Here is a 25,673-nt window from a genome sequence, read left to right on the forward strand (position 1 = left end):
TCTCCCAGGGTCAGAGTTGTAATGGTGAGATTTGGAGGTCCACCACCAGTCCTTTGTGCCATCAGCTGTTGGTTGTTGACTTAGCAAGGACCTTCAGCCATAGGTTTTTCCATCTCTTCCTAATGCCTCCCAGTGTGCACAAAGTATCACCAACAGCATTCACTCTGTTTGCCATTCTGTTGCACATTTCTATTTTCCTACTGAGCGGAGTCTGCTGGACTTGGGGCCCAGGACTGTGAGGATCTACTCTATTGATTTCATCCACCATGTCTGTCAACTCTTGGTTCGTAAAGCTAGTTTTTTTTTGGCAGGCATGGGAAAAAGACAACAATGTGAGTGAGTATGTGGATAAAGAACAAACAAGTTATATAGATTAAAAGGTGCAAAAAACTGAAGAAAATTTGCAGGTGGTGGAGAGTGCTAATGAGAAGCTGAGAAAAGGGTTGTTTTATCTAGAAAATGCACTACATGGCTGTCTGTCTTGCTGACTGTGCTGTAGTTTGGAAGCAAAGGATGCTGGTAATGGATGGAATTCGCTTTATAGTGTGATTTGCAGACGTGTTCACTCGCCAAAGCATATCAAGTGTGTAGTTTTTAAATCCATCCATTGTTCAACAATGTTTTGTTTTTTTGGGCCCAATACTGCGGCAGTCGATGGCCGTCCGTAACTGTTGTTTGTTGAGCACTGCTGTGAGACCGCGAGTATGACTGTGTGGTCATAATATGCTTGGAGGCTGGACCGCGAGCCTAGTGACATTGTTGGACACACAGCTGACATTTAAGGCCACCATGGTCCCGCCTGGTAGACCGCCTTGGCTGTCATTTCACACAGCATAACTCATAATACGGCGCTCGGTAGACCGCTGGAGCAGTGGTAGCGTGGACAACCCAGATGTAGTTCTCTAGCAGACAGACCTCTAAATTTATAATAAGGCCCTCAGTATTAAGACTGCAGAAGGAATAGTAAAATTAACCTCTTCCCAGAATAATACTTTTCCTACTTTTGCTCTGTTTGGAGTTGGAATAGTAAATGTGATCCCTTCAAATTCCAACACTTTCCTATTCGTTGCCCTTTTTGGAGTGGGAATGGCAGAATTTACCCCTCCAAAGTCCAACACTTTCCCTACTGTTGTGTTGTTAGGAATGGGAAAAGTAGAGTTAATCCCTATGAAGTGCAACACTTTACCAACTGTTGCACACTTGGAGTGTGAATAGTATATTTACTCATCCAAAGTCCACCACCTTCCGTACTGCTGTACAGATTGGAGTGGGAATAGCACATTTTACCCCTGCAAAGTCCAACACTTTCTCTACTGTTGCGAAGATTGGAGTGGGAATAGTAAATTTTACCCCACCAAAGTCCAACACTTTCCCTACTGTTGCGTTGTTTGGAATGAGAATAATATATTTAACCCAGCTGAAGTTCAACACTTTCCCAACTGTTGTACAGACTGCAGTGGGAATAACAAATGTTACCCTTCCGAAGCCCAACACTTTCCCTATTGTTGTGCTGTTTGGAGTGGGAATAGTAAATTTGTTGTGCTGTTTGGAGTGGAGATAGTAAGTGTAACCCCTTCAAAATCCAATGCTTTCCCAGCAGCCCTACAAACTGGAGTGGGATTAGTAAATGTAACCCCTCCAACATCATAAATTTCACATCTTTCAAAACCAACACTTTCCCTACTGTACAGACTGAAGTGGTAATAGTAAAATGTACCTGTTCGATGTCCAATTATTTCTCCCATGTTTCCCTTTTGGAGGGGTAAGTTTAACTCCTCAATAATCCAATGCACTCCCTTCTGTTGCACAAAGTTGAGTGGGAATATTAAATCTTACCCCTCTGAATCACACAAAGGTTTTTCTGCCTTGGGGGAGGTGACATAGATAAGTGGCTGGCATCTTATGACAGTGCTCCGAAGATGAAGAAGGTGGGTTCACAGCACTGGGGGAACTAATTGTAGGTACTAGGTTCAGCGGTGGGGAGATATAGGCTCCTGACAATAGATGATGAGCTGGCAGAGTCTTAAACTTTCATGAGAGCATGACTCATAGAGTTATATGGTCTCATCCCCATGGAATATCAACAGAAATTGACATTGTGAATGCTTCAGTAAAGGCACTGGAGGCTAGATTAAAGGTAACAAGACAGATACTTATGAAGTGCTCTATAAATTGATGGTTAAAGAGCATAACAGAGAAGTTTTACCAGCATCTGGTAGATGCAAGGTTGCCTAATCCTAGAGAGCTAGGTAAGATGGCAGACAAATAGATGGGCACTAAGTCTCCCTAGAGGTCCCATGGAGGTGATCCTTAGAAAAGGGGGGTCAGGCCCCCTGTCAGGGGAAAGATGTATGCAATAAAGATAAAAACCCAAGACCTATCCCAATCCAAAGGGAAGGGGGTACCTGTGAAAAATTATGACCCTTCAAAGGATGGGGTAACTTTGAGAGGGTAGGGAAAGATATTGTTGGTCCCCTTGACCCTCAGACTACATCTGGGAACAGGTTCATACTGGTAGTATTGGACCGTGCAGCAAGGTACCCAGAAGCAATTCCGCTCAGGACAGTCACTGCACCTGCATTGGCAAAAACCCATATTGGTATATTCACCAGGGCAAGTCTTCCTAACGAGTGAATTTCAGATAGAGGCACCAACTTCTGCCTTCCTATCTGAAAGCAATATGGGATGCTCCTGTTTGGTCACCTTATAAGAGGTCTACTGAGTTTATATAAGCCAGACAGTGGTTTTCTTTTTAGGCAAACGGCGCCACATAGAAAATTCACACAAATTATCACAAAAGAACCCTGTATTTGATCGAGTTATAAGGTAAGGAGAAACCACCCCTCTCCTTATGATAGGCCACTGCGTTCTTCAACAAATAACACTCCTTGTTGGTCACTTTATTCAGTGAAATTTTTCGGTAGTTCTCAACAGCCAACACGTGTTTTGTCGTAAAAGGGAAAATCGTCCCAAGACTTTCTCAAGGCTAATTCCTGTTAAGTAAATATATCTCAATATGCGGTGATAATTCCAACCCGCATAGGGTTTCCAAAGTGGTAGCATCCTATGGTGTGACTCTGGTGTCTCTGGTCTTTTAATCTCGTGGTTTTAACATTCATCAGTGCTTCTTAAGTTCTTGATATCAGCCGAGACGCCACCACAGCTCCTATAGTACTTTGCTGCAAGTCCATTTTTAGGGAAATTTGGATGGTTAAAACTTTGGCCAACACTTTAGTATCATGATTTATAAAGGCTGATATGACTTGCAGAGATAAGAAGGTTTGTTTGGTTTAAGCAGCATTGTAATGACAGCTTCCTACAATGTGGGTGGGAGCACAAGAGATTCTGCATACATTTCCAACAGATGACAGGACCAGATGTGATTTGTAAGCTTTATAAAACTCTCCTGTGAACCGATCCAGTCCCAGAGGCTTAGAGCCAATTAGTTCATCTATGGCCTGTGAACCAGATGTCCATAGTTGACACTTTACGCCTTTTGGCTCTGTTTTTGTTAAAAACTTTAACATTCAGTATCTCCATTTTTACTAGTAAGATTGTTGTTGTTTTGGTCTTGTTTTATTGAATAACAACTACTATATTTTTCTAGCTCTGTTGTGGGTTCCTTTTGTGGTGTGTTGTCACTGTGTTATGGTTATGTGACAATACAACGTATGCCATTACCCTGCATGCTGATGGAACACCAAACTTTACCCCGACTTGCTGTCGGGGGAGCGCTGGAAGTTGGAATAGATTAATTTTCTATTCCAACTCCAGTGTGTGCAACCATAGGAAAGGTGTTGGAGTTAAATCCAGCATCTTCTACCCGCTGCTACACACCTTTTTCGTTGCAAAGGCATGCAGTGTAAATGCATGCGTTGTAACAGTTGGGGTGTAAAGGCTGTTTCTCTTGTGTTACTGTTTGAGGTGTTGCACAAATACTTTACACACTTTCAATCAGTTAAGCCTGATTGCTCTGTGCCAAGCTTCACAGAGATTGAGCACAGGTTACTTTAGGCTTTGCTTGTGCCTTACCCTTACAAGGATTGTGGTGCTGCTTGACCAGGGCTCACACCCCAGTCAACCGGTAACCCAATTTATCACAACAGCTAACTCGACTTTACCATTTAACGTATGTGGCAAAGCCAAAACTTATCTTTTAATATTTATATGCCACCCCAAAAAAAGTTGGACATGTAGTTCTTAACATTACATGTCCTGACAATAAATACACAGCATTGTCGTTTTTACTGTGGAAAGGCTAGTAGTTCCATTGCAGAGTACAGGTTACACACTGACCACTCAGCAGTGCTAACTTCTGAATGGAACTGCTAAATATGATACTTCAAGTTATCAAAAGAAATGCTGCATTAAATCCAACTTGGTGGTTATGTTGGATTTAATGTAACTTACATAAAAATGTCAACTTTGCTAAGTAGCCACTATATTGCCCTATAATGCCAAATGTTTTTAATGACTGTTTAGAGTTCCTGTCCAAGAGACAGTTGTCAGCTTTCCTGGGGGGAGGTGTGAACAACTCTTAGGAAGGAACACACGTTCAAGAAGGTGTGACTTCTCCCTGGCAGGATAGGCCAAATGGTGTGTGTCCACAAATGTAGGCTTCCAAGCAGAAGCCGCCTTTGACAGGCAAATGGTGGACATACACAAGTGGGGCTGCTCTTTAAGTCTCGTCTAGCAAAAGCAGCGCATGCGCTGCACTCGCTATTGTGAATACCTTTTGGAATCGATTCTGTCATGCACGTGTCTGCATGGACAAACATGGCTGCTCTTGCCATTTGTCCATAGCAGACAGCATGCGCATGTCCGTAGTCCATAGGGACTGTGGACAGCCCGATGCCATTTTGCATTTTGGTGTCCTAGCAACGGACCCTTCCCCTGACCCTCCGTCCCTCCTCTCCCCGATCCCTGCCTCTCACACTGTCTGTCACTGTCACAACACTGCCAGGGTCACTCCAACCCCCACTCTTCACTCCGTGTGAAACCATTGTCTGCCCCCAGTGCGCCTCATCACACAAAGCGACTCTTTAACATCACAAATGGGCCTTAAACATACACAACACGCCCCGGCCTTTGTGCCTCTCCTTCCCTAATAAGTAGCAGCAACCATCGTGCTATGTGGAAGCAGCCTGATAGAACTGCGGCAATAAACATAGCATTGCAACCTCGTGCCCCATCTCTCCTCACCTTTCATTGGTCAATCCAAGAAGAGGCGCGCGCCTGTCTTCAACATCGGAGTCAATGGCAGACATGTTCTTAGCCTGCCCCTTTATCTTCTGTACGAACTTAGATCCTAGACTACCTGCATTACGTCACAATCCATAGGGCACTCGCGAGATTGTTTTATCTTCAACATGGTGGCTTATAATATCAAAGTGCACACTTCAAGCTCGATCCTTTGGTGCGCTACCGAGTAAGGGCTGAGTGCTAGCCAGAGCTGGTGGTTTGGCGGTGCAGTGGAAACAAAAGAGAGACACCACAGTGGCACTAAGAAAATAGGACTTTGAGTGTCCTCCCCTTGCTCTTGTGAATCCCTAGCGGCCATATTGAAAGGGGACTCTTTACATTTACAGTAATTCAATGTATGTTATTTTCAGGATGTGCAGCTTTTCAAAACCAAAATCTGCTACAGACATGGCAGTATAATTAAATGTTGAAATTGGCATGAGCAAATTACAATTACATGGACAGTATGTTCATTTGAGGTAGTTTTGACTAACCAATAGAAATGACAGAGAGCCACATATGAAAATTAGCATTGGCAATGTCCCCCCACCCCTCCACTGATGTACTGTGGACACCCACGTCAGTCCTCTGGGTCCGAGGGTAAAGGGGTGTGACTTTTTTTAAGGCGCACACTACACCCTCTAACAAGTGAAGTGTAAACCCTGGTCACGTGCCTCAAACCCCCTCCCCCCATCTTGGTCCAGTCTGAGCACAGGGGGAGACACCAGCTTCACTTTAGGAAGAAACAAGCATTAAAAATGCAATAGGTCTCACCTTTTATTTAGTTAAAGCCATTTGCTTTGCTTTACAATACCATCAGCAAAGCAAATGGCTTTAACTTAATTAGAGGCGAAACCTATTGCATTTTTAATGCTTGATTTTTCATGCAGACAGGTTGTCATCTGGGACAGATAAAAGGGAGCTGTTGACAAGCTCTTTTTTCCATCTGGCCACCCATTGCAGCTGTGCTGGGCTGCAAGATAATACGCGTCCAAGGATAGCGCTCCCAGCCTGCCATCCCTTACTGGTAACTGAAGCTCATTTAGGGCCCCCCTACATCGCCCATTGTCCCAGAATAAATCTCCCAATGCTCGGACTAAGTCAAGAAAGTATCGTTGCCTGAGAACTGCTGGAATGTTAACAAAGTAATATAGTAGACGAGGAAGCATTATTAACAGAGACATTGTTAGTACAGACCACATGTCAAATAATTAGGAAAGGGATCAGCATGGTTTGACATGTTTGACAAATACAGGAGGAGGGGGGTTTACTTAATGAACTCTCTCACAAATATAATACGAATAGTTTTACACTAAATAGTCAAGATTTAGGGTGTGATTTAGCGGTTGCTTATTTAGGGCATCTGCCACAAAATATTGGATGTCTCGTCTGCCAACCTTTTGACTCACTGGCCCATTTAGAAGTGGGGGAATCACTGGGTTCACCTGTGGAGCCTCATACAGCTCTGCTGAAGAAGACCCTTCACCTTCTGTCTTGTAGACCACAGGACAGCCATGTCATAGTGCATGGTCGCCCTCCCAATTGAGGATGGAGCGAAAGTCACTGTTTTATGCAGCGCAGATTTTCCAAGGGAGGAATGGGTGGGCCTAGAAAACAAGCGGTGACTAACCACAAACATAGAGAAAACAAACTCATTGCATGCCAAGGCCATTTCATTTATCCTATTCAGAAACCCCCTCCTGAACTGGGGTTTTAGTTTCTGAAAAAAGAAAAGCAAATGCTGAAGTGGCCATGACACGAATGCATCTTACTTAAAATGTTCAAAACACCAACTTGCACTTAGAGTGTGATAAAGGTTTAGAAAATCAGACACAGTTAACACAGGAATGGTTCGCAATACATTGTAATGTATGGACGGTGCTATATCTTTTGCAAAAAAGGGTTCTTACAAATAGGTTAAACAGTTGAGTATTAATTAAATAGTGCTACAGTTACAATATTTCGACCCCAATGTGCATCCACTAGATTTCCTTAAGCTTAGCAGTAAACTAACTTCCATCATTCGTAGGGTCAGGCGCAGAAAATACATTTTTCGCCTTGGGACTCATCATGGCCTAAGCATTGTGTGTCAGGTTTCAGGGAATGTTCGAAGGGCTCTGAGAGTGTTCATTGTTAGTTTTAATTCAAGTCTATAAAAGGTAGGTGCCATGCCAACTGTTGAAGGACACTGTAGTTTATAAAACAAAAGTACTAACAGCACATTGACAGAATGCACAATTTCAGGTGGGCGACAGTTAAGTTGGGTTAAGACATGCGAGCTATGAAAGGACAGGGGGAAAAGGGAACAAAATTCATAGCCGTGGCACACAGACCTACTGCATTCACAGGGGTGTGTAGCCTCCTTTCAGAGGATCAGCTGATGTGACCTTCATGGTCGAGCAGGCTTCAGGCAGCTGAGTAGGGCTGCGCTTGGAAGGAGTATTGCACCTCCAGTCTGGGAGATAAAAGGGCATGGCAACAGTTCCACTGGAAGACAGCCCACTAATATCCTGTAGTTCACCATGGAGGTTCTTGAGTTCTTTCCTCACACTGTACTTTTGTAACCTCAAACAATTGGATTTCTCCTCCTGAGAAATGAGGGGCAGAGCAATAAGATTATCTTCTTTATTGTAATGTACTTATTGGATTGGGCTGGGCAGACAGAGAAGCACCATTTGAAGCAGGCTCCTTTCACTTCATTTAGCAGTTCTCCCACCAGCACTTGCAGCTCCTGGCCTTGGCACTTCTGTACAGCTGTCCATGCAGGTTCCTTGCTCACCTTTAAGTCTACTTCTTGTCCTCAGGGGTGAAAAACAGTGGGCTCTTCTACCTTAATCGTGGAGCCTGATAGTGACTCAGAAGAGGACATACAAATGATTTTCCTCTGTTCCAGTCCTTTCCTCTAAACTGAGGTAAATACCTTAATTGAAGTTAAAATGTGCACTTTCTACCTGGCTTACAGGGCTAGTCTATCTATCTTTGCAAACAGAGGCAGTTGGTTTCAGGTCAATTAGCCATTCAGAATTGTGCAACACTTGAAGGTTGTAAGGTAACCAATTTAGTCTACATGCATATTCTTTCTGGTTCTGTTCAGTCAGTCCCATAGAATTCAGCTTTCCATGATGTTCACAGTGCCTCTGGTTTCATGGCGATGAGCTCTCATAATGCTGCCACAGAATGTGAACTTTTTCCATACAGTCCTTCATCCAGTGTTGCTGACCTCCAGCTCTCCTTCAGGACCTTTTAGGAACTGCACATACTTTTAGCTAATGTAAAAGCTATGACTATGTCCCCAGTAGTTGTCTTTGTCGAGGCCTTTCCTTTCTCAGGACATAGGATGACCTGCATGAATTTGCTGTATCAAGTGAGTTAAAATGAGCCCTTCTTTGCTCCACTGAAGGTTTTGCTCATCTGAATATGGGTTATAACAGTCTAGCTGCAATGTCCTGTGCAGGAAGGTATGAGAGACAAGGCAGTGGCTGTAATGTCTAATATGGCAACTACCAAACTAAACCTGTGCCTACTCAAACAAACAAAGGGACAGCCTGTCTGGTATTGCATAACTCTTCGAATGCACTCTACACTTTTATCTCCCAGGAGTGGGGTTGGTGAAGGTGCAGTCCACACAGCTATGCACATTTATTTAAACTCAAACTCTTTCACAGCTGCAAAGCTGGCAACGTTTTATTTACTTTTAATTGAAGCAGACTTTAAAGCCCTGCAATGCAGCTGGAATGTACTGTCGCACTGACTCAGGAGCAGGAATTCATTTACATTTTTTTATTTAGTGTGTCCTTTGTTTCATTTCCTCATCACGGTAAACCCTGCGGCAGAACTTCTAGAAGTAGGACATTTAGGTGACCTCGCCATAGTGGCCATTGTGTTTCCCCTTGCCACTCAGGTAACTGTGGAGTAACACTTTTTCTTTCAGCCTAATAGCTCATTTTTATTGGATGTCCCATTCCTGTTGGATAGGAAATGCAGATACATGCAATATTGGGGTGGCTGACAGCGAACTACGAGTGTCAAACTCAGGGAGCTTCATATATCTTCATGAGTTACAAAACTTCCAAAAATTCGCAGGACATGCATTTCTTTCACCAATAAAGAGTGCTCTTAGCCATAACACACTGTATGGATCTACCAGACAGAGTCATTAGGCAAAGCTTCTAATCAGCTCCTAATCAGTATTAATCGGCTGCCGCCATACATCAGTCATATCCTGCCCTGTTAAAAAGCTCTCATGATTAAAAAGAGTTCCACTTTTAACTGACCCCTACAGTCTACCGATAGGAGCACTGCACTGACCAGCAAAATAAATCACAATCATGTAGAACACCTGCCAGGAAAAATGTGATGCAAGCCTCCTCCACAGCAAAGCAAACTGGGCCAATATGGAATCACGAGCAGAGCAGCACTGAGTTTCAGCAACAGGGGCGACAGGGGCCCTGTACCCTACACTCCAGCATCAAGTAATCAATATGTAAACAACATATCCAGACCAAATGACATACAAGAGTGGTACATCAATCCACAAACTGCTGCCAAATTGAAAATATATTAATGGTATTAATGTGAGTTTCAATAGGCAAAATCAAACTGATTCTAATAACTAAATACATCTTAAATGAATGAGTGTTTGCTTCCATTTCGAGAGTTCATTTTTGAAGGAATGCTCACATGGGGAGATATACTCTAGATGAGGGATCGCTAATGAATTTTGGAAAACGGTGGGGCTTAAATACCTTCCTCGATATGCAGTGTGTGAGTAAGACTGATTTTCCATGGGGAGACACGTGTACTGGAGTTCCTCCTTGAGTAATCTTTGAAAAGACAGAGGCAAATAGTGTATTTTTGCAGCAACATTTTCACAAAAAAAGCTAACAATCAAAAGGCTCTGAAGGGACACTAATAAAATAGCCCAATACTGTTGTGTTGGGACGAGCAAGGCTTATCTTCACTGGTGGTGTTGAAACTCCCCCTCTCTAAGTGCAATTAGAAAAAATGGTTGTGGAAAAGTGGATATTCCAATGATAAAGCCTAAATATAGGCTAAAGACCTATGTGTGTTTCAGACAGTTAGGAAAATCTTTCCTTCATTTCATTATTCCATCCAGGCCACTTATAAGTATTTTCAGTGGCAGGCTTTGACTTATACTCTCCAAGGAAGGAAATGGGCGAACTAATAAAATGTTTTCCAAATACCAATAAACGGAAGCATTCTTAACTAACATTTTCCTGGCAAGGTCCATAAGCATCTGCCCAATCAGAAATCAGGATAGAGCTTAAGGTAGACCAATCTTTTCTGCTTCATCTTTTTCCCACTATATCCTGGCACTTGAGTGCCAAGGAAGATGTTGGGCAGCCCCACTTAAACTCCATTAGATGGCATACAGCACTGCAATAAGCATCATGTTTGTGGTGACCTTCTATGGCAAAAAGGAAGACCCACGTGGTGGACTGGACACTCACTGAATGATTACACACTCACACATTAACTGGTAGTGTCGGAGCTGAACCTGAGCAGTTCACTCCATTTTATTAACTTCCTGCTGACCTCGCCTGGCCCGCCGGAGATGTGCAGACTCATCTGGTGGGAATAGCAGCAGCAAGACCGCTGACCTGCTACATCCCTTCCAAAGTTGGTCTTTGAAATGTTGCTGATGTTCAACATGCAAAGTCCTTGAGCCGCTGGTTCGGTTGGAGATTCGGCCTGAGACCATAACGATAAGGCTGGTTTCAGAGAGGGTATACTCGACTGAGGGCTTTGGAGAGGATCCAATGTGTCTGTTGGGCTTCGACCCTTGGTGTTCCTCTCGATGGTGTACCTGTAATCCCCGTCTGTTCGGCTGTTGTCGTCTTCTTACACATTCAGGCCTGGATCTGAGGTGGATGGCAGGACTTCTTGGAACTATGAAATGTTTCTAGATATTTATCACTATCTCTTCCTGGCTGTCACCATGGTGCCATTACTTGTGGTGACAGTCCAGGTCCCTGGCTCATACAGCATCCTAAACTTCCACCCTGGGTGACTATCCTTGAGGATGACGGTATCTCCATGCCGAAGTGATCTTGGTTTGGCCCTGTGGCGTATGGTGGCTTGTGAATTGCGCTGCTCATGGCATACCTGGGTCCCTTGGATGTCATGGGGTGGTGACGTCCACCTGGGACAAGTGGTCCCTCCATGGCCGTTGAACATCAGGGCCCACAGGGTTTTTTGGGTTGTGCAGTGGGGAGTGCTCTGGTATTCTCCTATGAACAGGTGGAGGTGTTGTTCAGGGTCGGCCTGTTCTACCATGGCAATGCGCAAAGTCTTGTTCAGCGTCCGCATGAACCTTTCAACATCTCCATTGGCTTGCGGCCACTGTGGGGTGATCCGGTGGTGGCGGATCCCTTGCTGCCCATTGTCACTCGGATTTCCCTAGGGAGGCCAAAGGTCACAAACACCTTTTCTGGAATGGGTGCCACATGGATGAGTGCGGGAGACGTGGTCACTTCCACCACTGGATATTTGGAGTGTGCATCCACGAGGACAAGAGTGGTCTTTCCACCTAGGAAGCTCCCCAAGTCCATGCTTAGCTTGGAACAAAGATCGGTACATGGTTCTTCAGACCGGCTCGGTGATCACCGGAGTTGGGCGTCCTTGTGTGCTTGTCTCTGGCATGCTGGGCATCTCCGCACTAGGTCTTCTACCATCGCTTCCAGCTCCAGGAACCATACTTTCTCTCTCACCCTCAACTTTATTTTTATGGCGCCTTGATCTGCGCCATATGCCAGCTGTGTGGCCTGCTGTCTGAGTGTCTTCGGGATCACGATGCAAGATCCTCATAGTAGGATTCCATCTTGGGTGGCACTAAACTCATCTCATACCCTCCACATTTTCATCAATGCTTCTTTGTCTTCCAGTGCCCAGTAATTGGAGTCCTGAAGGAAGTCTTGCCAGGTCCCACTTTGCATGGGTCTGCACACTCGCGTGAGGATAGGGTCAGACTCTGCTGCCTCTAGGATGTCTTCGAGAGTCAGCGCTTTGGGTCCTGCTGAGATCGAGATCATTTGAATGAATTCTTCTGTCTCATCAGTGGGCTTGTGTCCTTCGGGTGGTGTGGGGTGACAAGACAGGAAGTCCGCAGGGTTCTTTGATCCCGGCCGGTAGACCACCTCCATCTGGTAATGTTGCAGCTGGATGGCCCACATTTTGATCTGTGGCGGTGGATGAGGGGCCAGGACTAAATGCTGGTGATTGGTCATGACCTTAAAGGGCTGGCCGCTCAAGTAGAGGTGGAAGTGTCAGCACGCCCACTGGATAGCCAGAGCTTTCTGCTTTATTTGGGCGTACCTTGCTTCTGTCGGTGTAAGCGCCTAGCTGGCAAACACTAGGGTTGCTCATCACCCAGGCTCTTGGGTAAGCATGGGCGGATTTTGCGGATCCACGATCCGCGGATTTTGCGGATTTGCGGATCGTGGATCCGCAAAATCGGCAGATTTGCGGATTTGCGGATCTGCAGATTTGCCCTGATGAATGAGTCACTGATTTTGAGCTTCAACTAGTTCCAGCGACCATGTGTGTGTTACTATGCAATCGCCCCGAGGGGCGCAGGGGTCCCATTGTGTGAGCTGTCCATCTTAGTGGGTCAATGGCGGGAAGACGGTGCACACCGCGAGTGTGTGGGCGGGGCTTCCATGCGAGTGCACAATGTCTCTTGTGTGTATAAAAGGTCTGAGACCGATCAGAGCAGTAGATGAAGAGACATAAGCTCCTTGTCACACGAACATCAAAGGGATTGCGCTCGTGAAAGGATACAAAGGCCTCTATCCAGCATCACAGCTGATTTTCGACGGTAGATTTGGGAAGAAGGCACACCTGCCCAGCCTCGATGACGCGCACGATTGTTTTTGGGCTGATGAATGAGTCACTCAATTTGAGCTTCAACTAGTTCCAGTGACCATGTGTGTGTTACTATGCAATCGCCCAGAAGGGCGCAGGGGTCCCTTGGGTGAGCTGTCCATCATAGTGGGTCAATGGCGGGAAGACGGTGCACACCGCGAGTGTGTGGGCGGGGCTTCCATGCGAGTGCATCAGTGCACATGCTTCTTGTGTGTATAAAAGGTCTGAGACCGATCAGAGCAGTAGATGAAGAGACAGAAGCTCCTGGTCACAGGAAGGGCATGGTGTAACTATTTTACGATGGCGCCGGCAAGCTGCCAGCGCCATCCTAAAATAGTTACTAAATTAGCTTCAACAGGAAGCTCTAATAGATAAAATAAAGCAGGTGCTCGAGCACCTGCTTTATTTTATCTATTAGAGCTTCCTGTTGAAGCTAACTTAGTAACTATTTTAGGATGGCGCTGGCAGCTTGTCGGCGCCATCGTAAAATATTTACAACAGACAAGGCTTCAACTTTTGCCCCCGGATCCGCCGCTCGCAGATTTGCGAATTCTCGGTAAATTCGCGGGAGTTCGCGGATCGCGAATTTACCGAAAATTTGCAAAATCCGCGAGCGGAACGGATTTTGCGCTCATACTTACTCTTGGGGAAGTACCACTCCGAGTCCTATGGGTCTGGCATCCACTAATATTTCAGTGTGTTTCTCAGGATTAAAGTATATGAGCATGGCTTTGTCAAGGAGGGCGTTTTTAATTTTCGGGAATTATTCCTCCTCTCGGTGGCCCCAGCTCCACTTGGCATCTGTTTTTGTGAGGGCCCTGAGTAGTTCAGTCAAAGTCGCCAGATCAGGGATGAATATCCTGCAGTAGGTGGCCATACCGAGGAAACTTCTCACTTCCGATGGTGTACTGGGTGCAGGTGACCGCTTTATCGCCTGTGACTTGTGGGGGTCTACTTGAAGGCCTTCTTGGTTGAAGACATATCCGAAGAATTCCAGTGATGGTTGGAAGAATGAACGTTTGTCATGGTGCAGGGTCACCCTGTGCTCGATGAGGCATTGCAGCTTATCCTTCAGGTGCTTGTGGTGCTCTGTGGCTGTAGGTGAGTGGATTAGTATGTCATTGCTGATATTTAGGACACTGGGGAGGCCAGACAGCGTCTTGCATATGGTGTTCTGGAAGACCACGGCGGCTGACAAGATCCTGAAGTTCAGGACCTTGTATCAACGCAACCCCAGGTAGGAGCTGAAGGTGGTGATGTACCGACTTTCCTCCAACCAGAGGCAGCTGGTGGTATGCAGCATTGAGGTCCAGCTTCGAGAACCACCAGGAGCCATTGACATTGACAATTTTGTCATCCATGGTGGGTGTGATATGCCTTTCTCTCTTGATGGCACGGTTGGGTAATCTCATGTCGATACACAGTCGTATCTTCCCCAGCTGTTTGGGTTTCTTGGCGTTCACCATCGGGGAGACCCATCGGGTCAGGCATAACACCTTCTCTATTACCCCTTATTGTTCTAGTTTTTCCAGTTCTCTTTTCCATCATTTGTCTGAGGTAGTGCGGGATGTGGCGATGTCTTAGAGCCACAGCTGCGATTGATTAATCAATATACAGCTTGATTGGAGCGCAATTGAAGTGGCTCAAGCCTTTGAATAACTCAGGAAATTCTTTCAGTAGGTCCTCAACTTGGTATGTCCTGATGCTCCTGGCAAAGGATACTAGACCCAGGTCTTCAGCAGTGTGGCTGCTGATCACAGTGTCCGCCTATTGGTCAATTACATGGATCGCTGTCATAATTTCTTCCTCGTCAAACCGTCAGATAGTGTGTTTGTTCCAAGATGAGTATGACTTCCAGGCTGATGTTGGGTTGGCGCAGGATTGGAAGTCTAAGCACCTTGTCTCAACATCCTTGGATGACCAGTGCTCTGTCTCTTTGAGCTGGTTGCCTGCTGTGCGGGTGCTAGCCTGTTTGCGCAGCCTGGCATTGAAGACGTTGATGGATTCTCCTTCTCATCGTCTGTCTTGGTGCAGATTAAACCTCTCAAAGTCTAAGTGGAGCTGTGGGTTGAAGTGGGCATTGAGCGTTCTTACTGCTGCGTTGTAGCATGTGTCGATGTCTGTATTTTGTAGGTGTTTGAATAGCTTGAATATTTATTTTCCTGCATAGTGAAGGATCAGCGACTTTCTGTGGCTTTGTTGGTCTCTCTTGCGGCAACAAAGTCGTTTTCGAGTTGCTCAATCAAAAATTTCCATTGTGGAGGGGCGTCGCTGCATCATCTAGTTCGCTGAACAGGGGCAGAACGTCCACAAGGGTGAGTTGCACTGGGGCTATCTGTTGGGTTGGGACTCAAGCTTCATCTGCCATGGGAAGTTTCTTTTATACCTTTGTTTGCTTACGTTTATCTTCTCATTGGGCCTGGGCTCACTGGTTGATCGGTGCAGGGATTGGGGGAAGGCTTTCTCGGGGTCGTGTTCTGACTTGACCCTTGACTTATGGGGTGCCCTGCTGTCATTTGCTTTCTTTATTTTTTCTTGGTGGGTGTTGGTGTTTTTCTCCTGCTTTCTTCTTATTTTTTTTTTCCTGTGTAGCGTTCTGCTACTGTTGTGTGGCCTGTTCCTTGAATACTTTTCTGATCCCTTTTCTGATTAGGTGTCATCCTATTTATTCCTTTATAATTTTCTTTAGTAGCCTTTTATTCTGGCCTCAATTGCTTATTGGTGAGGCTCTCTCTTTTGGGGACTTCTGATTTTTTTATTTTTGTTTGTTTCCCTCTTTCCCGCTCGTTTGCTGGCCCTGTGCCTCTTGGCTATGTCAGAGCCGGAGCTGGAGGCAGGGGGCTGCCGGAAACAGACACACCATTGCACTGGGCAGGGCCCACTCGTGGTGTACTCACTGCATAGCTTCTCCGTATGTAGACAGGGGCTGGCAGAGTCTGGGAGCCACTCGCCCTTCAGCCGAGTCTTCCAGAATCAGGGGCCCGCAGGGGGGCAAGGGTGCACACTGCAGCAGCGTGGTGGTTGTTGCCGGGCGGGAGCGATATCCTCTCTTCAGAGCGGGGATCACGTCACACTTTGTGAATCGCATCCATGGTGCACAGCCTTCTCTTTGCCAGTGTGGTGACCTTCTTCGGCATAAAGCAAGACTTACATGGTGGACTGGGCACACACAATGATTACATGCTCACACATTAAATGGTGATGTCAGAGATATACCCCATTGGTTCACTCCCTTTTATTAATTTCCCAATGACCATGCCTGGCCAGCTGGTGATGTGCAGACACATTCAGGGGGAATAGCAGCAGCAAGACCGCTGACCTGCTGCAATTTTAATGATGTTTTGAGCTGTTTAGAGGGCAGCTCTACTGAGAACAGCACTACCTCTCACAAATGTTGTAGCTGTTCATGCAAACAATTTATCTGGTGATATTGTTCATTTTAATGTAAAGTTTGAAACTTTGTGAGCAGGTTAGTAGTGAGGCTGCACTCACTGTTGATGAGTCACCACTTCTTTACATATTATCAGCCAAAAAGCAAGGCTTGTTCCCTCCTGTGGGCTTAGTTATTTCTGCCCATTCATTTTATAAAGCGATACCAAAGGGGATGATGGACGGAGCGTTTAAGCAAATCAAACACTCACCCCCAGTCAACTGATCTGGGTTTAATCCATCACCATTCTTTAGCTCACTCCACCACCCCAGTTCAGACATGACCATATGCAAATCATTCTGACCCTTTGCGTCATGGGAACAGTCCAGCCTGAACTGCCAAGCCATGTCTTACCTGGACCGGTGGCAAGCATCCTGGGACCGGTTTTGGATTCATAATCCTCTTCAGTCAGTCTCGCTTGAATCCAATGGTAGAGTGAGCAAGGTACCCACGTCTGGGCATACCCTGCCAACTTAAGGCGTACAAAGCGATACCCAAGGGGATGATGGACGGAGCGTTTGAGCAAATCAAACATGCACCCCGAGTCAACTGATCTGGGTTTAATCCATCACCATTCTTTAGCTCACTCCACCAGCACAGTTCAGACATAGCCATATGCAAATCAGTCTGGGAAACATCCTTTACAAAGCAACTTTTACCACGCAGTGCTATTACAACGCAGGTTTTACAACCAAAACCATTACAACGCATTGCGCTGGGGGGCGCTCTAGGATAGGGAATAGATTTAATTTACTATCCAACACCTTCCCTTGTGTCCATAGGGACTGGAGTTGGAATAGTAAATTAAACTATTCACTATCCAGCACCGCAAAGCGCTATGCGTTGTAATGGTATGTGTTGTAAAAAACTGCGTTGTAACAGCATGCGTGGTAAAAGCATGCGTTGTAATGTCATACATCCATCAGTCTGACCCTGTGCCTCATGGGAACAGTCCAGCCCGAACTGCCAAGCCATGTCTTCCCTGGACCAGAAACAAGCATCCTAGGACCGGTTTTGATTTATAATCCTCATCAGCCAGGCTATCTTGAATCCAGTGGTAGAGTGAGCAAGGGACCCACGTCTGGGCATACCCTGCCAACTTAGGGCGAACAAAGCGATTAGTAGTGAGGCTGCACTCACTGTTGATGAGTCAGCACTTCTTTACATATTATCAGCCAAAAAGCAAGGCTTTTCCCTCCTGTGGGCTTAGTTATTTCTGCCCATTCATTTTATAAAGCGATACCAAAGGGGATGATGGACGGAGCGTTTGAGCAAATCAAACACTCACCCCCAGTCAACTGATCTGGGTTTAATACATCACCATTCTTTAGCTCACTCCACTACCCCAGTTCAGACATGACCATATGCAAATCATTCTGACCCTTTGCGTCATGGGAACAGTCCAGCCCGAACTGCCAAGCCATGTTTTACCTGGACCGGAAGCAAGCATCCTGGGACCGGTTTCGGATTCATAATCCTCTTCAGTCAGTCTAGCTTGAATCCAATGGTAGAGTCAGCAAGGGACCCACGTCTGGGCATACCCTGCCAACTTAAGGCGTACAAAGTGATAACCAAGGGGATGATGGACGGAGCGGTTGAGCAAATCAAACATTCACCCCCAGTCAACTGATCTGGGTTTAATCCATCACCCAGTCACTTAGTCTTTATTTCGAATAATAAGAATTCATAAAAGACAATATACAGTCATGTACAATATAAAATACACTAGGAATCCCTAGGACTAAAAAACACAATACACAAACAGTATACATAAAATACATCTGAATGGGACGATCAGTGCAAGGGTACATTAAGTCTCTTAATTCGAATCAGCCAGGACCATCCCAGGAATTTAGCAACACAAACCACCACAATTTCCGATCTTACAACTTGCAGTTTCCTGAGTGCATCACGATAACCATTACAATTCAAAGATGCACATATGGGTTTTAGCCACTTGTTTCTAGGTTCACGGTATACAGGACAACCAAAGAAAAGATGACCAATACTTTCTTCCTGGTCAGAGCACCAGGGACATTTACTTCCTGTCTTCACATCCCATTTAGCAGTAAAGGAATTCACTGGCAAGGTGCCAGTACGAAACTGATGATAGAGCTTACGATCTAACACCTTGGGTATCAAATCCCAATACTGCTCTAATAAGGGGGTGACCTTGTGCAATAAAAATGTTCCTGTTAAATTAGTGTCCAGGGATTGGGTTACCAAGATGGATTTTTTCCATGCCCAAAAGAGCGCCTTAAACTCAGATTTGGATGGGAATGTAGACCCCCCTGGATTTGACCAAAGCTCAGGAAGGCCCATCATATGTAGGGTGTTTCTAACTTCCCTAAACCAGTGTATTTTTTGTGCACCCCATAATGCTTTTACCTCGTCTAATTCCCGAGCAAAAAGACTAAGCTCGGGGGTGGACCAGAGGCGACGCCAGAGTGACACTATGCGATACTGGGCCAAGTCATTGATTGGTCTACAACCTAGGTCAAGTAACAAGGGTTTAATGGGTGCAGACTGCGGGAGACCTATCATGTTCCGTAGGAACCTATTTTGCGCAACAGCCAAGCATGAAAGATCTTTGTGACCCCAAACTTCGGCTCCATATAAAGTTGCAGAAAGGACCTTAGCCTCGTAGATCTTAAGGGCGGGGGTAATACGTTTTGTAAAAGAGTTCTTTTGCTCAAAAAGCAAACAACCAGCCAACCTATTAAATTTCAATTTGGACGTCTCCAATTGGGAGTTCCAGTCGAGATGATGATCAAGAGTCACACCAAGATATGTCATGACCTTGACCTGCTCGAGTTGGACCCCGTTTAGAGACACAGAACAGATCGGAGGGGTTTTCCTACAAAAAACCATAAATTTGGTCTTTTCAACATTTATTTGTAAGTCGTTTGCATTACAAAATTCAGAAAATCTATTCAGGGCCACCTGGAGCCCTCCTCTAGTTTTCGAAAGGAGGAGGGTGTCGTCTGCAAAAATAAGCATAGGATATTTGCGACCACCCAACATTGGTGCATCAGACTGTGTATTATTAAAATATTGGGCCACCTGATTAATAAACAAAAGGAACAAGGTGGGGGCCAGAACACAGCCTTGACGCACCCCACGTTGTACAGGGAAGCATTCTGTCACCTGCCCCTGGCTACCCCATCTAACCTGAGCAAAATTATCCTCGTGCAAGCGTTGAACAAGGCTCAAAAGCTCTAAGGGAAGACCCATTGATCTAAGAGCTTCCCATAGCTTCTTCCTTGGGACTAAGTCAAAAGCCGACTTAAGGTCGACAAACGCGGCGTATATTACGCCGCCACCCAAAAAAACCACTTTCCAAAAAAGTAATGAAAACCGGAGAACCTGGTCAATAGTACTGATGCCGAACCTAAACCCTGCCTGCATGGGAGAAAGTATGTTATTAGTGTCGATCCATTCCTGGATTCTTACTAAGATCATCCTAGACACAATTTTCTGAATCGCATCGATCAGACTAATTGGACGATAATTTTTTGGGACGGAGCGATCACCCTTCTTATATACTGGCAGGATTTCCGCACCTTTCCAGGACTTCGGAATCTCTGCGCCTGCAGCTATATTGTTTGCCAATATTGTGATATATGGGACCCATAAATCAGGATTAAGCTTAAAAAGGTCTGCGGGGATGACGTCTAGGCCAGGTGCTTTACCCGACTGGACTGACTCGAGAGCTTGTAAGGTGTCAGTTTCCAGAAAGGTAAGTCTATCTCCTATTGGTGACAGGGGGCTCGGTGGGAAGGTGGCTATTGTTTGATCCAGAGCTATATTTGGGTCGTTAAATTGTGTCGAGAAAAATTCAACCCAAGAATGTGCTGACACGTGGTTATCAGGTGTTTGGGCAACTGAAGCCCTTCCCCTCCTCACGATCAGCCAAAATTCAGTTGGATTGGAAGACTCACAGGCTCTAAGGAGGGCGAGCCAGTAAGAGTCATCCCAATCCCGTTTGGCTGCCCAGAGAGTGTGTTTATAACACTGCCTAGCAACCCTAATATTTGCAGTGTTCCTAGCCTTAACAGCAGCTACTAAGCTACTGTGAGCTGCTCTGCAACTCTTGTTGTACCATTTTTTGGACGCCTTAATGGGGACAGATCTAGAGGGCTTAGTAAGGAGGTTCTTGAGACTCAAAAAACACTCCTCGTGGAGAGTGATGAAGGTGGGATCAACAACACCAGAAGGGGATAATGGTGGCATCCTACTCCTCGCACTCCAGACCTTCTCCTCTATCTTGGCGATAAGCGCTGGATCGTCTAACACCCTGGACCATTTTACACGACGTCTGTTGTCGCACAAGACTACGTCTGACGTCAAGCAATTGGTTCCACAGGCTTGGGCACCTAAGCCAGAGACCATGATCTCGAGTGAGAGGGGGTTGTGATCGCTCTCTGGACGGGGCTCCACCACCATATCTCGCACAATTGACCAACATTCAATATTGATCAATATGTAGTCGATGCGGCTAGAGCTTGAACCATTATCGAAGGTATTTGTCCCTAATCTATCTGAGCGTGTGCGCCCGTTAACAGCCCGGAGGCCCCATTCCAAACAAAAGCCCAGCCAATGTAGGGCTGCCTCAGTACCCCTGACTCCCCTAGGAATAGTTAACGGGGGAATGTTCCATGCTGTATCCTCCTCTGCACCCACATCCTCTGCCAGGGTAAGTATGGGCTCAAAGGAGGAATTCATATCGCCCGCTACCATAACAATCTGGTCACCTGTAGAGTTCCTCAGTACCCGGTCAAGGTCATTCAACACGGTTTGCTTACTCCCACCCTGGCAGCCACGAGCATAGACATTAACCAGAAAAAGATCAGTGGTGTTGACTTTACTCAAAGTGACACACAGAAGGTCCGCACTCTCTACCAGAATCTCCTTGCCATGAAAGCCCAGATTATTTTTAATCCAGATGGTTAAGCCACCTGAGGCCCTACCCTTAGTACTCTGGGTGGCGGGTTTTGAGAAGTTAAGGTAGCCCACCCTGTATAAGGGGACTGTTGACCATGTTTCCTGGAAGATAATGATGTCGTATAGGTCGATAAAGTTGGTCCAATCGACATTATCCAGGCGTCCCCGTAGCCCTGCGATGTTCCAGGATGCCACTCTCAGTGGGTTATCCGTACCGTTTGCACGGCAAATGGAAGCCAGGCCCTGCGCATCTAACTCAGTCATAGCCAGAACGATGCTAGGGTCTGGGACTGGACACAGATTTCCAATCGCAGTAAGGCCAGTGCAAGGCGTTGTTAAGGTGTAATATTGAGCTGCCTCCCTGGAATAAGGAGAGTTCGTCAGATTTCTAGGGGGGGTTAAGTTGGTACTGGATTTTGTAGGAGTGATAAGTGCAACTATCTCCCTAGTCTGAGGAAAATTCTTTAGTGGCAGTGTGTCATCTGACCCCCCATGTCAGTCGACGTCCTCCAGACAGCCAAACATATTTGATGTCGGTGCCCCCTGCCACCAATTATGCTGGGTGTATCCATCAACCATATGAGTTGGCCGTCTAGAGTGCTGAACGTTTAACCATAAGCCCTCCTGCATGGGTTGGTGTCTAGGAGGGTAAAAAAAAGTAAGTGGCCTCACGACTATAGTGGAATTGGCTCCGTAGGATGGCCATGCGCAAAGGTGCTGGGCTGTGTGGGGATCGGCAAAAGAAACCACAACACAGTCACCAGCTATAGACTTGTGCGTGGGGCCTATCCAAGGCACTCTCCGTACCATTAAAACACTACTTCTATACTGACCGGGGAGCTGTTTATTAGAATTAAGCCAATGAATGACCTTGTTTTTAAGGGAAAGATCATTCTCCTGAGAATGTGGGTCCAATTCAGGAACACCAGCCAAAATAATGACGTAGGACCCAGCTTCGGGGGGTAAATCAATAAATCCTCCACGAAAGTTAGGGCGAGTAGCCTGTCGTAATGGATATTTTGTGCGTTCGGGCCTTGAGGATTGATGGGCTGCTGTTCTTGGGGCAAAATTCTGTCTATTGGCAGGTTTTTGCGAGGGGAGAGATGGTGGTACATCTACACTGGGAGTGGGTACTATAGGATTGGCAATAATAGTACGGGGCTTGGGTGTTGGTTTAGGTACTGACAGGGTCGTAGGAATGCTTACAAGTACATGCGGGGGAGGTGGTGTGGGGACAGGTACCTTGGGTTGGTTGGTAGAGTCGATTACACATGGTAGCTTAGCTTCCATGTTTTTTAGGCTCAAACTAGCCAAAGTGACTATGGTCCTGTCCATTTCCAGCAGATTGTTCTCTATGCGGGAAAGTCTTAATTCCAAGGGGGATAGTAATTGTTTAAGCGTACCCCAAACTATCTTCAGGAATTCTTCGTCCCCCTCCCTTCCATTCACGGGGCTGCACACCCGACCCTCCAAATTAACCGCGCTATTCTCCCCTGGGGAAGTAATGAGAATGTTATCTTCCACCAGACTAGATGAACTGGGAACGGGTTCCCCCACCAGACCATTAAGAGTCGGTTTATGGCTATCATCTTTCGCCCCGAGGGAGCCCATGGTACGTCTACTGTTAAAAAACTGGGATCTTGCGATTTTAGCTTTTTTCCGGGCATAAATAGACCTCGCTAGACATTTCTTTTTGTAGGTTGCAGCTTTCTTGACACTACACGATCTTGTGGTTAGGTTAGTTTTAAGGAAAGGAATGGAACCTATACCAATGGTTAGTGGGACAGGGGCTTTACTTTGCTGCACTAAAGTTGCGGTAGGGCTAGGGGGGGAATTTATGAGGGTTGTTAGCGGAGCGGGATGAATAGCTGCCGTTGCTAATAAGGTCCGGGGAGCTAAGGTACGATCAGGAGTTCGGGCAGATGCAATATTCCCCAAGGATGATTTTTTTGTGTTGGCTATATGTTCTGACAGCCTTCTTGCAGCATCAAGTTCTAGGGAAACCTTGTGCTGCATTTTACTGATTTCTTCGTCAATGGCCAAATTGGTTTTGACTAGGAATTCGTCCAGGGTTCTATTAGGGTTGCTAGCGGCCATGAGGGTTTTGCTCCGGCTACCCCGTGAGCACATTTTACAGGATACAAGTGAATAAATAACAATACAAACAACAATACAAACAACAATAAAACTGTAAAATGTACCAACAAAGGGGGGTGGCCCAGCCCAGCCCTCTTGGTCCTCGAACGGCCTCAAACGGCCCGCTCTTTGCCCGGTCTTCGCCCCGGACTTAGTCCCGCGCGCGTCCCGCGTCGCGGGAAACCCGGACCTAGATATATGGACCGTTTGTGGGCAGTGGGCGGGCCACGGGGAGAGCGGACCGGAAGGTCTTAGAGGTCACGCAGGGACTCCTGGACAATGGAGTCCCTGCACACGCTCGCAGCCCCGCAGCGCCTCGCTCCCACACCCAACTCCAGGCTCTCCGACAGAGTCACAAAGCAGCCCTCCAGCCAAATGGGGCGAAGCGGCACCCGCGGAGCGGGTGCGGCGAGGAGTCACCACAGAATCAGCAGGCAAGTGGAAATCCAATGCAGCGCCAGGAATAGCGCTGCAAACAGCAAAAGCGTCCCAAGGAGCTATGAGGTGGAAGGAGGTAAAGTACCCTCCTGTGGGCGGGCCACGGGGAGAGCGGACCGGAAGGTCCTAGAGGTCACGCAGGGACTCCTGGACAATGGAGTCCCTGCACACGCTCGCAGCCCCGCAGCGCCTCGCTCCCACACCCAACTCCAGGCTCTCCGACAGAGTCACAAAGCAGCCCTCCAGCCAAATGGGGCGAAGCGGCACCCGTGGAGCGGGTGCGGCGAGGAGTCACCACAGAATCAGCAGGCAAGTGGAAATCCAATGCAGCGCCAGGAATAGCGCTGCAAACAGCAAAAGCGTCCCAAGGAGCTATGAGGTGGAAGGAGGTAAAGTACCCTCCTGTGGGCGGTGGGCGGGCCACGGGGAGAGCGGACCGGAAGGTCTTAGAGGTCACGCAGGGACTCCTGGACAATGGAGTCCCTGCACACGCTCGCAGCCCCGCAGCGCCTCGCTCCCACACCCAACTCCAGGCTCTCCGACAGAGTCACAAAGCAGCCCTCCAGCCAAATGGGGCGAAGCGGCACCCGCGGAGCGGGTGCGGCGAGGAGTCACCACAGAATCAGCAGGCAAGTGGAAATCCAATGCAGCGCCAGGAATAGCGCTGCAAACAGCAAAAGCGTCCCAAGGAGCTATGAGGTGGAAGGAGGTAAAGTACCCTCCTGTGGGCGGTGGGCGGGCCACGGGGAGAGCGGACCGGAAGGTCTTAGAGGTCACGCAGGGACTCCTGGACAATGGAGTCCCTGCACACGCTCGCAGCCCCGCAGCGCCTCGCTCCCACACCCAACTCCAGGCTCTCCGACAGAGTCACAAAGCAGCCCTCCAGCCAAATGGGGCGAAGCGGCACCCGCGGAGCGGGTGCGGCGAGGAGTCACCACAGAATCAGCAGGCAAGTGGAAATCCAATGCAGCGCCAGGAATAGCGCTGCAAACAGCAAAAGCGTCCCCATTCTTTAGCTCACTCCACCAGCACAGTTCAGACATAGCCATATGCAAATCAGTCTGGGAAACATCCTTTACAACGCAACTTTTACCACGCAGTGCTATTACAACGCAGGTTTTACAACGAAAACCATTACAACGCATTGCGCTGGGGGGGCGCTCTAGGATAGGGAATAGATTTAATTTACTATATAACACCTTCCCTAGTGTCCACAGGGACTGGAGTTGGAATAGTAAATTAAACTATTCACTATCCAGCACCCCAAAGCGCTATGCGTTGTAATGGTATGCGTTGTAAAAACTGCGTTGTAAAAGCATGCGTTGTAATGTCATACATCCATCAGTCTGACCCTGTGCCTCATGGGAACAGTCCAGCCTGAACTGCCAAGCCATGTCTTCCCTGGACCAGAAACAAGCATCCTGGGACCGGTTTTGATTAATCCTCATCAGCCAGGCTATCTTGAATCCAGTGGTAGAGTGATCAAGGGACCCACGTCTGGGCATACCCTGCAAACTTAGGGCGAACAAAGCGATTAGTAGTGAGGCTGCACTCACTGTTGATGAGTCACCACTTCTTTACATATTATCAGCCAAAAAGA

Source organism: Lissotriton helveticus, chromosome 9 (genome assembly GCF_964261635.1).
Source record: "Lissotriton helveticus chromosome 9, aLisHel1.1, whole genome shotgun sequence".
NCBI classification, from domain to species: Eukaryota; Metazoa; Chordata; class Amphibia; order Caudata; family Salamandridae; genus Lissotriton; species Lissotriton helveticus.